Genomic DNA, 11,325 nt, shown 5'->3' on the forward strand with positions numbered 1-11,325 from the left:
CGAAGCCACAGTCGCAGCCCCTGGAGGGCGAATCCGCTTCTCCGACCCCTCGGGTCACGGGGCTCCCAGCAACCGGTGAGGAATGTGCCGCTTGCGAAGCAGCCGGCCACCATGCGAACCGCGCGCGAGGAGAAAAGAGGAAAAGAGCCTTGGATGACGCCGGAATATATCACCTCCGGGGTCATCCGGGGTCACACGTGACTTTGTTGGTATAAATACTCGAACTGCGCATGCGCGAAGGGAACATTCAGCGTTCAGAAACAGGAAGCTAACCAAAATAAGACGCCAGGCAGGGCTCAAAACCGGAAACCAGGTTCAGACCCTGATGTCACCTTTGAAGTATGACATAATGATGATGTCAGAATTGAAAGGCTACAGCTTCAGTGTAGTAGTAGTACGTTGAAACTTCTCTTCAAATACAGTTTCTATACAGAGAAAGACACTAACGACACTGACAGAGTGAGAAACACAATGGAACCTACAGAGGACAGTAGATTTGACAGAATGGATGTTTTTCAACTTAGGTGGGAACTACGCAGGACAAAGAAAAATGAGCAATGGCTCCTGGACGAAAACAGTAAGATGCAAAAACAGCTTTCAGAACTTTCTGTAGCTGAAATGATTTTAAGAGAAGAACAGAGTGAGATTCATGAACCAAAGAACCAAGCCGCGGAATACGAGTTGCAAATTGCCAAACTACAAAATGAACTAGATACGGCCAGAACTGACCTTAGGCTTGAAGAGGAAAAGAGAGCTCTTTCAGTGTCAGTTTCAGAGCAGAGAGTTCTGGATCTTGAGAAGCAATGCCAGGAGCTCGAGCAAAAATACTCCTTGGAGAAGATGCAGAGGGAGAATACGGAGAAAGAGTTAGAGACATCCAATTTAACTAAAGAGGAAAACAAAAATCTGACCCTGCTGGTCCAGCAAATGGATGATAAGGTGCAAGAACTGGAAATGTTAAAAAAGGATTACCTAAATCAAATAGAGGAACTGAAATATCAGCTGAAATGGAGCGAAGCTAAAATTGACTCGAGAAATCAGGTGATTATTGAAATGAAAAAAGAGGCACAAAATTTCCAAATCGAGGAGGCTCAGCTGAAAATGTGTCAAAGGAAATTAAAATCCATGGAAGAAATAGCTGAGAGACGGGCAAATGAAAACTATAACTACAAAAAACAGGCGAATGCTGATAAGATCAAAATATATAAGTTGACCCAGGAGACAGCAACCTTAACGAAGAAAAACAAGAACTTAGTAATTTTACAGACAACAGCAGAACGTGAACTGGCCAAAACAGAAGAATATACTAATTCTTTAATAAAGGAATTAGAAATCCGGAAAAAAGAGGCTGAGAAGCAGATTGACCTCGTAGTAGCCATGGAAAGACAAATTAACAAGTACAGTGCACTAAAACGTTCGGTAAAACATAGTCAGGAATTAGAGGAAAGGGAAAGAAAGATCAGAAAACAGGAGCTAGTCCAGATGACAAATTCACTTAGTAAATCCCAACAGAACTACAGAATGCAAGAAATCCAGAAGGAAGCTGCCATTACTGAGAGAAAACTCTGTGCTCAAAATTTGTTCATGGCTCAGATAAAAATCACTAAGATGGCTGAAACAATTGAACAACTGAAGGCTAAACTCCACAGCGAGCATTGTGACTTCAATGCAAAGGACACAGAGTTGGTGAAGATGACAAAGAAATATGATTCTGTAAAGAAGCAGCTACAAGCAGCAACGATCAAGCTGAAAGAAACAAAGGAAGCACTGGAGCAGCATTTAGCCTCGGCTGACAAACAGAAGCTCCTGGTAGAGAAGGAGCTGTCCAGAATTGAAGAAGACAATAGGAAACTGGACAAAGAGGTTGGGCACTATAATCACGTGGTAGCACATCTGCAACAGAAGCTCAACATCCAGGAAACTGCGAAGACCATGCAGGAGAAGACTCTGAAAAACATGGAGGAGGAAGTCATTTCTCTCAAGCAGTACATCAAGAACCTTAACAATGAGCTCAGTATCAGGCACGTGGCATTAGTGAGGCACAAGTCACGCCGACAGACAACTAGGGATAAAACAAAAAAAAATCTTTACCCCCGTCTTGAGATGATAAAGGACCAGCTCCGTCAATACCAGTTATATGGGAGAAAAAAGCTTCAGGATATGAAAGACAGGGAGGCCCAGGACCTGAAGCAAATGCAAAAGTACAGTGAGACACTACAGAAGCTCCAGAGATGTCAAAGGCATAACAGCAGCCTCATCAAAAAGTCCATGGCATCACAAGGGCTCCTTGTGGCATACAAGGAAAATTACATGCATTTGCAAGAGGAGAACGAGAAGCTTAAAGATGAGTTGAAGAAGCATAAATTAGAGTGTAGATGCAAATCAAGGTGCACTCTGTTGCCCCCTATTCCCAATAAGTCCAACTCAGAGCTCAAAAAAAAGGAACAGAGTGAATCTGGTCACATGTCAGGGCACGCATGTTTAGCACCCATCTCCACCAAGTCCTACTGTCAGTCTGCAGCCCAAACTAAGGTTTGCCGCCTCCCTCCCATCTCAAATGAGATCATAGTTAGTGGAAAACAGATATGTCCACGCCTTCCTCACCTTTAAGCTTGTAGTGGCATCATCAGAATAAGATGTTGTTACTGTGTGGTAGGTTTGACTGTATGTGTGTGAATGGCTTCCATTTTATGCCTATACTTAAAATGTATATAAAAGTTATGTTAAAATATTTATTTGAAATAAATTTGCTGTACATATTTGATTTTGTCTCCTTCTTAAAAATATTTTTCATATACATTAAATATATTCAAGTCTACTTTTATCTGAAATATTTGCATACAGTACACAGTATTGTCATATTCCTGTCAAGGAAAGGATGTGTTGTCAGGGCATTGAGCTTTTAACTTATGTTCCCAGAGAGTTCAGTCATATTAGGTGGCGGTGGGTATCTGCTTTAGTTTTGAAAATGAAGACCACCACTGAGGGATAACACAGATTTCTAAATTTCTGAAGATTATTTCATTCTCTTTCAGATTGTGTTTGTGGCCACTTGAACTTCTTGCACATTTATCTAAAATCCTGAGATTTGGGGAAAACTTGGTCTGGTAGTGAGGAATGGTATCCATCCCACTTTGGATAGTGCGGCTCATGTCCTTTAACTCACACATAAAACAAATCTCTAGAACTGCCTTCTTTCACCTGCGCAACATTTCCAAAATTAGGAACATCCTGTCTCAGAATGATGCAGAAAAACTAGTCCATGCATTTGTTACCTCAAGGCTAGATTACTGTAACTCATTACTTATTGTTGCTGTTCTTTTCTCTCTGCTCTATCCACTCACCCCAACCGGTCGAGGCAGATGGCCGCCCAAACTGAGCCCGGTTTTCTGCTGGAGGTTTTTTTTCTTCCGTTAAAGGGAGTTTTTCCTCTCCACTGTCACCAAGTGCTGCTCATAAGGGATTTGTTGGGTTTTTTTGTTTTTGTAAAGTGCCTTGAGATGATTGTATTGTGATTTGGCACTATACAAATAAAATTGAATTGAATTGAATTGAATTGAATTGAATAGAATAGAATAGAATACATAGCGAACAGGTCTCCTTTCACAGACGCAGCCAGGTTGTGCAGCCATGTTTCTACAGTAGCCCAGAACAGACAAACCAAACACTGGCTCTAGACAGGGAATTTTGTTTTATTTCAATGGTCACTGTACTCTCCCTTGTGCTGGAAACAGGAAGAATAGTGAAGGGCGATCATAAAAGTTGCATTCTGCAATATTACCACTAGATGCTGCTAAATCATTCACATTTTACACATTGTACCATTAATCACCTTTAATCTATTCACGTGGTTATTTTTATTTATGGTTAGACACCAGAGGGGTGACTCATCTAACCCACTAACTCAACCCATGCCATTCTCCCCTAAAAGTGTCTAGGAATACATATCAACATGTAATGAGTTTCTGTGGCTATATATATTATATATATATATATATAAATCAGAGGTGTGAAACTGTCACGGTTTGGTAATGGAGGAAACTTCATCCACAAACGAAACCACAGGACTGAAAGGAAAGGGGCTTTATTTCACACAGACAGTTACCATACAATGACCAGTAGATGTCCACGAAGAGCTAGGTCAGACATGAGTGAACAAACATCCGGCAACATGCAGAAGTGAAACCACACAACACTCCTGTGAACGGGATCTCCGTTGTTCACCTCGTCATGTCTCATGAGAGCCCGACTTCAGCCGGGACGAAAAGGCACTGAGCACCTCTGCTCAGTGGAAAACAAGCTACCAGTCGGTGTCGGTAAGCAGGAGAACACCAAGGCACAACAAAAGAACTTCCCTGGTCCCCTTTAGTGTCTGTGAGTAGATGGCGGCAAAATGAAAATCCTAGTCGTGGTCCATCGACGACTAGGGAGACAATAGTTCATTCTGGATGTGCGCTGGGTAAGGAAGAACCATAGGTGCTGCGTGGGGGCTCTGAAGGAAAACCGCTGTCTCCTTTTGACGGTGGGACACACATACACAAATTTTCTTAAGTTAAGCTGTCCAAGGCTGCATCTATTTCAGGTACAGGGATCTGCTGGAGCCTATCCCAGCTCTCTGTGGGTGAAAGGCAGGGGTCCACCCTGGACAGGTCCCCAGTCCATCACAGGGCCACATAGAGACCAACAACCTCACACACTCACACTCACTCCTATGGGCAATTTAGAGTCACCAATCAACCTGACATACATGTTTTTGGACTGTGGGAGGAAACCAGAGTACCTGGAGAAAACCCACACAAGCACAGGGGAGAACATGCAGACTCCACAAAGAGAGGCCCCTGATGGGTTTCAGACCAGGAACCTTCCTGCTGTGAGGCAACAGTTTACAAGATTTTTTGAGTTGACATAGCTCCAGAATACAATGTACTATAAACTGTGGTGGGGAAAAACTGCTGTGTGACTTATACAGACTTCCATATGCAGATTGTATATGAGTCAGGACACCACTGACCTTGATCTATGGAAAGTTGCCCTGTTTACAACAGCTGACAGTAGGTTCTGTGGATTATTGAGAGGTGATTGAATGAATAGTCAAGCAGATTTTCTTATGTAATCTTTCACTGTGGTCACCACAAATGAAGATCTGTTCCTATTATTTGAACTAGAAAACATGTGTCTGAAAACTGGGACCAATAGAACCAAATACTCAAATAATACGTGTAGGGCTAGATACTGCTAAAAAAAAAACCTTCTTTTACGAAAACCTGCATTTGTCACAGTGTTTTAAAAAAAACTTTGTCAAGACCTGTGTCACCATGAAGTAATAGTGAAAGAAACATTTCACACATGCTTCGCAGCATGCTGCTGCCCTATAGATCCAGGAGCTCTAAAGTGCAAAAACACACCATTTCACAAACACAACAACATTTCACAAAGGACAACAGCAAAGGCGAAATCATGACTGTGTAGCGTTTATGTGACGTTTGAGTTTACGTCATGTAGAGGATGTGCTGGAGAAACAAGATCTGCTGCTGGCATCTTGGTGTCAGATAGCAGAGGAACCTTCAGAGCTGTTTTAGTGATTACAGGGGGCGTAGTGGTTGTAATGTCGTGGCTGATCAAATTCAATTTGTTGAAGTGAGGAAGAAAACATACAGTGGGTACGGAAAGTATTCAGACCCCTTTAAATTTTTCACTCTTTGTGTCATTGCAGCCATTTGCCAAAATCAAAAAAGTTCATTTTATTTCTCATTAATGTACACTCAGCACCCCATCTTGACAGAAAAAAACAGAAATGTAGAAATTTTTGCAAATTTATTAAAAAAGAAAAACTGAAATATCACATGGTCATAAGTATTCAGACCCTGTGCTCAGTATTGAGTAGAAGCACCCTTTTGAGCTAGTACAGCCATGAGTCTTCTTGGGAATGATGCAACAAGTTTTTCACACCTGGATTTGGGGATCCTCTGCCATTCTTCCTTGCAGATCCTCTCCAGTTCTGTCAGGCTGGATGGTGAACGTTGGTGGACAGCCATTTTCAGGTCTCTCCAGAGATGCTCAGTTGGGTTTAGGTCAGGGCTCTGGCTGGACCAGTCCAGAACGGTCACAGAGTTGTTCCGAAGCCACTCCTTTGTTATTTTAGCTGTGTGCTTAGGGTCATTGTCCTGTTGAAAGGTGAACCTTCGGCCCAGTCTGAGGTCCTGAGCACTCTGGAAGAGGTTTTCTTCCAGGATATCTCTGTACTTGGCCGCATTCATCTTTCCTTCAATTGCAACCAGTCGTCCTGTCCCTGCAGCTGAAAAACACCCCCACAACATGATGCTCCCACCACCATGTTTCACTGTAGGGATTGTATTGGGCAGGTGATGAGCAGTGCCTGGTTTTCTCCACACATACCGCTTAGAATTAACGCCAAAAAGTTCAATCTTGGTCTCATCAGACCAGAGAATCTTATTTCTCATAGTCTGGGAGTCCTTCATGTGTTTTTTGGCAAACTCTATGCGGGCTTTCATGTGTCTTGCACTGAGGAGAGGCTTCCGTCGGGCCCTTCTGCCATAAAGCCCCGACTGGTGGAGGGCTGCAGTGATAGTTGACTTTGTGAAACTTTCTCCCATCTCCCTACTGCATCTCTGGAGCTCAGCCACAGTGATCTTTGGGTTCTTCTTTACCTCTCTCACCAAGGCTCTTCCCCCACGATTGCTCAGTTTGGCTGGACGGCCAGGTCTAGGAAGAGTTCTGGTCGTCCCAAACTTTTTCCATTTGAGGATTATGGAGGCCACTGCGCTCTTAGTAACCTTGAGTGCTGCAGAGAATTCTTTTGTAACCTTGGCCAGATCTGTGCCTTGCCACAATTCTGTCTCTGAGCTCCTTGGGCAGTTCCTTCGACCTCATGATTCTCATTTGCTGTAAGCTGCTTACACTGTGAGCTGTAAGGTCTTATATAGACAGGTGTGTGCCTTCCTAATCAAGTCCAATCAGTTTAATTAAACACAGCTGGACTCCAATGAAGGAGCAGAACCATCTCAAGGAGGATCAGAAGAAATGGACAGCATGTGAGTTAAATATGAGTGTCACTGCAAAGGGTCTGAATACTTATGACCATGTGATATTTCAGTTTTCTTTTTTAATAAATTTGCAAAAATTTCTACATTTCTGTTTTTTCTGTCAAGATGGGGTGCTGAGTGTATTTAATGAGAAATAAAATGAACTTTTTTGTTTTGGCAAATGGCTGCAATGACACAAAGAGTGAAAAATTTAAAGGGGTCTGAATACTTTCCGTACCCACTGTATGTCCTAAGTGGAACAGCAGGAAAATGTAGTTGGATATGTTAAGATGTGTAATCAGTCGTGAACTGTGCTCCTAATGACCACTGAATTTTCCTCTGGTCCCACCATGAGGTTGATATTCCTGTGGTTTTGAGTGACATGACTACAGTTATTGGATTCCTTAGCATAATCAAAGAATCTCCACTCATGTGAAGTCTCTGTGTACAGTTCTTCCTGCTGCTGTTCCTACTGATGCTGGTGGAGCTGACTGCAGCATGTTTGCTGCTCATGTATGAGGCAAAGGTAGGATCACATCAGTCACCATTCACACCGTGTTTTCTGCTGAGACACTAAACCCAGTATGTGATCTACCTTACAATATAGATTTCTGAGCTGGTGCAGACAGATCTGAAAAAGGGATTGGATCAAGTCAGCAAAAGCCTGGAAATTCATCAGATGTGTGGGATCTGGTTCAGCAGCGGGTAAGAGGTCCAGTTCCTGGATGACTGTGGATGTGGGCTTGGCAAAATACTGGGCGTGATCTCGTCCATTTTCTATTCTATTTTCTTCAGCTTGATTGCTGCGGAGTCGAGAATGTGACAGACTGGGGAGAAAAAGTGCCGGAATCTTGTTGCAAGCAAGAACAACTGTACCACCAACCGTGTGTACAGAAACAAGGTGGACACAGTGTAACCCTCGGAACATCTCAATGCACACCTTATTTTGATGTACTGTAGAAGTCAGGAGCATGGTCTTACTATTGCATTGACTGCTGGTAGCAGTTCATGAAATGTGTGTTCTTTAGTTGCAGGGCTGTTTACCGGTGATGAAGAACATATTTGAGGAACATTTCCTTATCACTGGGATTTCCGTCATTGTCCTCTGCATTATCGAGGTAAACCACCAGGCTGCTAATAAAGCATTTCTCCATTCCAAATGAATGCTAATGCTGCTCTGAGTCTGCTGCATGTGTGAACATGCACATTTTTGCTATTGAGGTGTCCAAAATCCTCATTCACCAATTCACTACTCACTAGCCCTTACACAAAGACGTTTATTTCAGTGTGGCAATAGTACTTTAAAATAAAATAGAATAGTATACTTTCAGGTTACAGACAAGTATACAGAACACATCTTAATGTACTTGTCCTATACTTGTATTAGTTGTAAATCTCTGCCATTCTGAGATTGACATATACTTACGGTAAGTATAATTAGTATTCTTCACAAATATAAGTATTTGTTTTGTAGTGTCAAGTGGAATAGTTGGAGGAAAACGGTACATTGGTGGAACTGAACCTTTAGCAGCATAAGGAAAACACTGGATTTGTTTATGACTGATGTTTGACCTCTACTATTGAGTTCAACTGAGCAGTTACGTTCCTCTTGTGTGTTTTTGTTTTAACAGTGTACGCGTTCTTAATTCATCCTGTGTAACTAGTGTAACTACACAAATGACTCGTGTCATTTGCACATCCGGGTAAGCGAATCACTTTTGTCTTGCAGGCGTGTCGTGTTGTGTGTGTTGTGTGGTTCGTCTGCAGACTGGCGGCAGACTAGCTGTGGTTTGGCACACCTGGGAACGGCTAGACTTTGAACGGTTCACTGGCTGCTGCATTCCGGGCTTGGCTGTCGGGTACCTTTCTGTTTTGACCGGTGTTTGTTGCTATTTCCTGACTTAGCGCTCGTTGGCTACCGGTTAGCTTAGCTAGCTAGTTAGCTAGCTAACATGGCCTCTCCCTCTCTCTCTCTCGCTCGGTGTGCCACATGTTTAGTTATTCCTCTGCCTCCTTTAGCGATAATGATACCTATGTAATAAGTGTAAGGTTCTGTTAGCCTTGGAGCGAGGATCACTGATTTGGAAGCGCGGGCTCCGCACCTTCGAACAAAAGCCAGCTAGCCTAGCCCCGTTAGCTGGTGTGGAGCCACCGAGCTCAGGGTCTGTTAGCGTCCAAGGGCAGCTCCGGAGCAGCCCGGAGAATTAGCCTGGGTGACGGTCCGACGGAAACGTACTCCTAAGCAGAAGCCCACGGCTCATCACCTGCCTGTTCACGTTTCTAATAGATTTTCCCCGCTCAGCGACACACCCGCTGAGAAACCGACTCTGATAATTGGCGATTCCATAGTCAGGAACGTGAAATAGAGACACCCAGCGACCATAGTCAAATGTTTCCTGGGGCCAGAGCGGGCGACATCGAGTCAAATCTGAAGCTGCTGGCTAAGGCTAATCGGAAATATGGGGAAATTGTTATTCACGTCGCAGCAATGCACCCGATTACGCCAATCGGAGGTCACTAAAATTAATGTTGAGTCGGGTGTAACTTTGCTAAATTAATGTCGGACTCCGTAGTTTTCTCTGGATCCCTCCCCAATCTGACCAGCGATGACATGTTTAGCCGCCATGTCGTCGTTCCGTCGCTGGCTGTCTAGGTGGTGTCCAGCAAACGATTGGGCTTCATAGACAATTGGGCCACTTTCTGGGGAAAACCCGGTCTGATAGCGAGAGATGGCATCCATCCCACTTTGAATGGTGCAGCTCTCATCTCTAGGAATTTGGCCGAGTTTATTCGCCGACCCTAAAGCCTGACAATCCAGGGTGGGGACCGGGATGCAGAACTCAGTCTAAAACGCCTCTCTGCAGTTTCCTTAGAGCCGCCGCCCCCTTCAAACCACATAGAGACTGTGTCTGCCCCTCGAACATATAAATCAAATAAATCAGAAGTTAAAGAAGAGGAGTTATTCATAAAACTTAATAAAAATTAAGACCACTCCTCTTATTGAACGAAAAACAAACTGTCAAATGTGGATTATTAAATATTAGATCCCTTTCTTCTAAATCTCTGTTAGTAAATGATTTGATAACTGATCACCAAATTGACCTACTTTATCTTACTGAAACCTGGTTACAGCAGGATGAATATGTCTCGTCTGAATGAATCAACCCCCTCAGTCATAAAAATTATCATGTTCCTCGAAGCACAGGTCGAGGTGGAGGAGTAGCTGCAATCTTCCACTCAAACTTATTATTAAACTTTCCATCCTCAGAACAGTTATAATCATTTGAGAGCCTCACTCTTAGTCTCTCACACTCCCAAAAATGTCATCTGTCAGGAAGTTGTTCTGAATCCTTTTGTGTTTCTAAACAAACTGTGGAAACAGTCCAAAGCTGAAATCTGTTTCAACTGAACTGTCCTTGCACACAGTCCCACAAACCACTACACGAGCCCAAACCCACAAACAACCAGTAGACGAAGAGTTGGCCCGGTGACCACGAGGACTCCAAAATGGTTCCGAGCCACACAGCCGGTTTGGAAAAGAGTCCAAAAGATTACAAAGCACCTGCGAAGAACGCATTAGGAAAAGAGCCACAGTGACTGCAGCCAGAGGACCAAAGGACCACTGCTGTGTTGTTCTGCAGCGTCATTTGGTGTCTCTGTCGTCTGGGGTCTGTGCTGTTTTTGGTTAGTTTGGCTGGTAGGAGACCTTTTCTCTTGCTTGGATGATAACTGGACTTTTGGTTCAAATGGAGAGACTCATCAAACTGTGCTGTTTTGGTGTCAGCAACAGGTTCTGCTGTTCTCTCGGGAGCACCGTGTCTTTTGCCCAGAATTGTCCACATTTACATTGATACTCTGTCTCTCATCCAAGGGGCCGAATTAGCCTGGTTAAGCCATGCTCCAGTTTGCAGTGAACCAAGGGATGTCCAGACATCTGGACCTTGGATCACTGTGACCCTGAAGAAAACCTTAAACACTGAGGATTATCAGGCAAGTTCTGCATTCGCATCTTTCCACTGATTTCAAGTGCATTTATTTGGACTGTGAGGGACCAGTATGTTGGCAGGTAGAGAGCAGAGGGTCAGTCAGTGTTCATGGAGCCTGCGACTCTGGATTTATGTTCTATATAGGGTCTGTTTTAGGTCTTAGGGAGCGCATGTTTAGCAGAAATGCTGATGTTGCTGACAGGAAGTGGTTTGGTGCCTTAGTGAGGAAGCTCAGTATGTTTCAAGCCAGTGTGTTGTCTGTAGTGATATCTGGTACCACTCAGTACTGGTTCTGG

At 43.6% G+C, this 11,325-nt stretch overlaps 1 pseudogene; it reads left to right on the forward strand.

Annotated features, from left to right (window-relative positions):
• Positions 1-4,171: 4,171 nt before the first annotated feature.
• Positions 4,172-8,264, forward strand: LOC113143880 (tetraspanin-4-like; annotated as a pseudogene).
• The last annotated feature ends 3,061 nt before the right edge of the window (positions 8,265-11,325 follow it).

The sequence above is a fragment of the Mastacembelus armatus genome, unplaced genomic scaffold (assembly GCF_900324485.2).
Source record: "Mastacembelus armatus unplaced genomic scaffold, fMasArm1.2, whole genome shotgun sequence".
Classification (NCBI taxonomy): domain Eukaryota; kingdom Metazoa; phylum Chordata; class Actinopteri; order Synbranchiformes; family Mastacembelidae; genus Mastacembelus; species Mastacembelus armatus.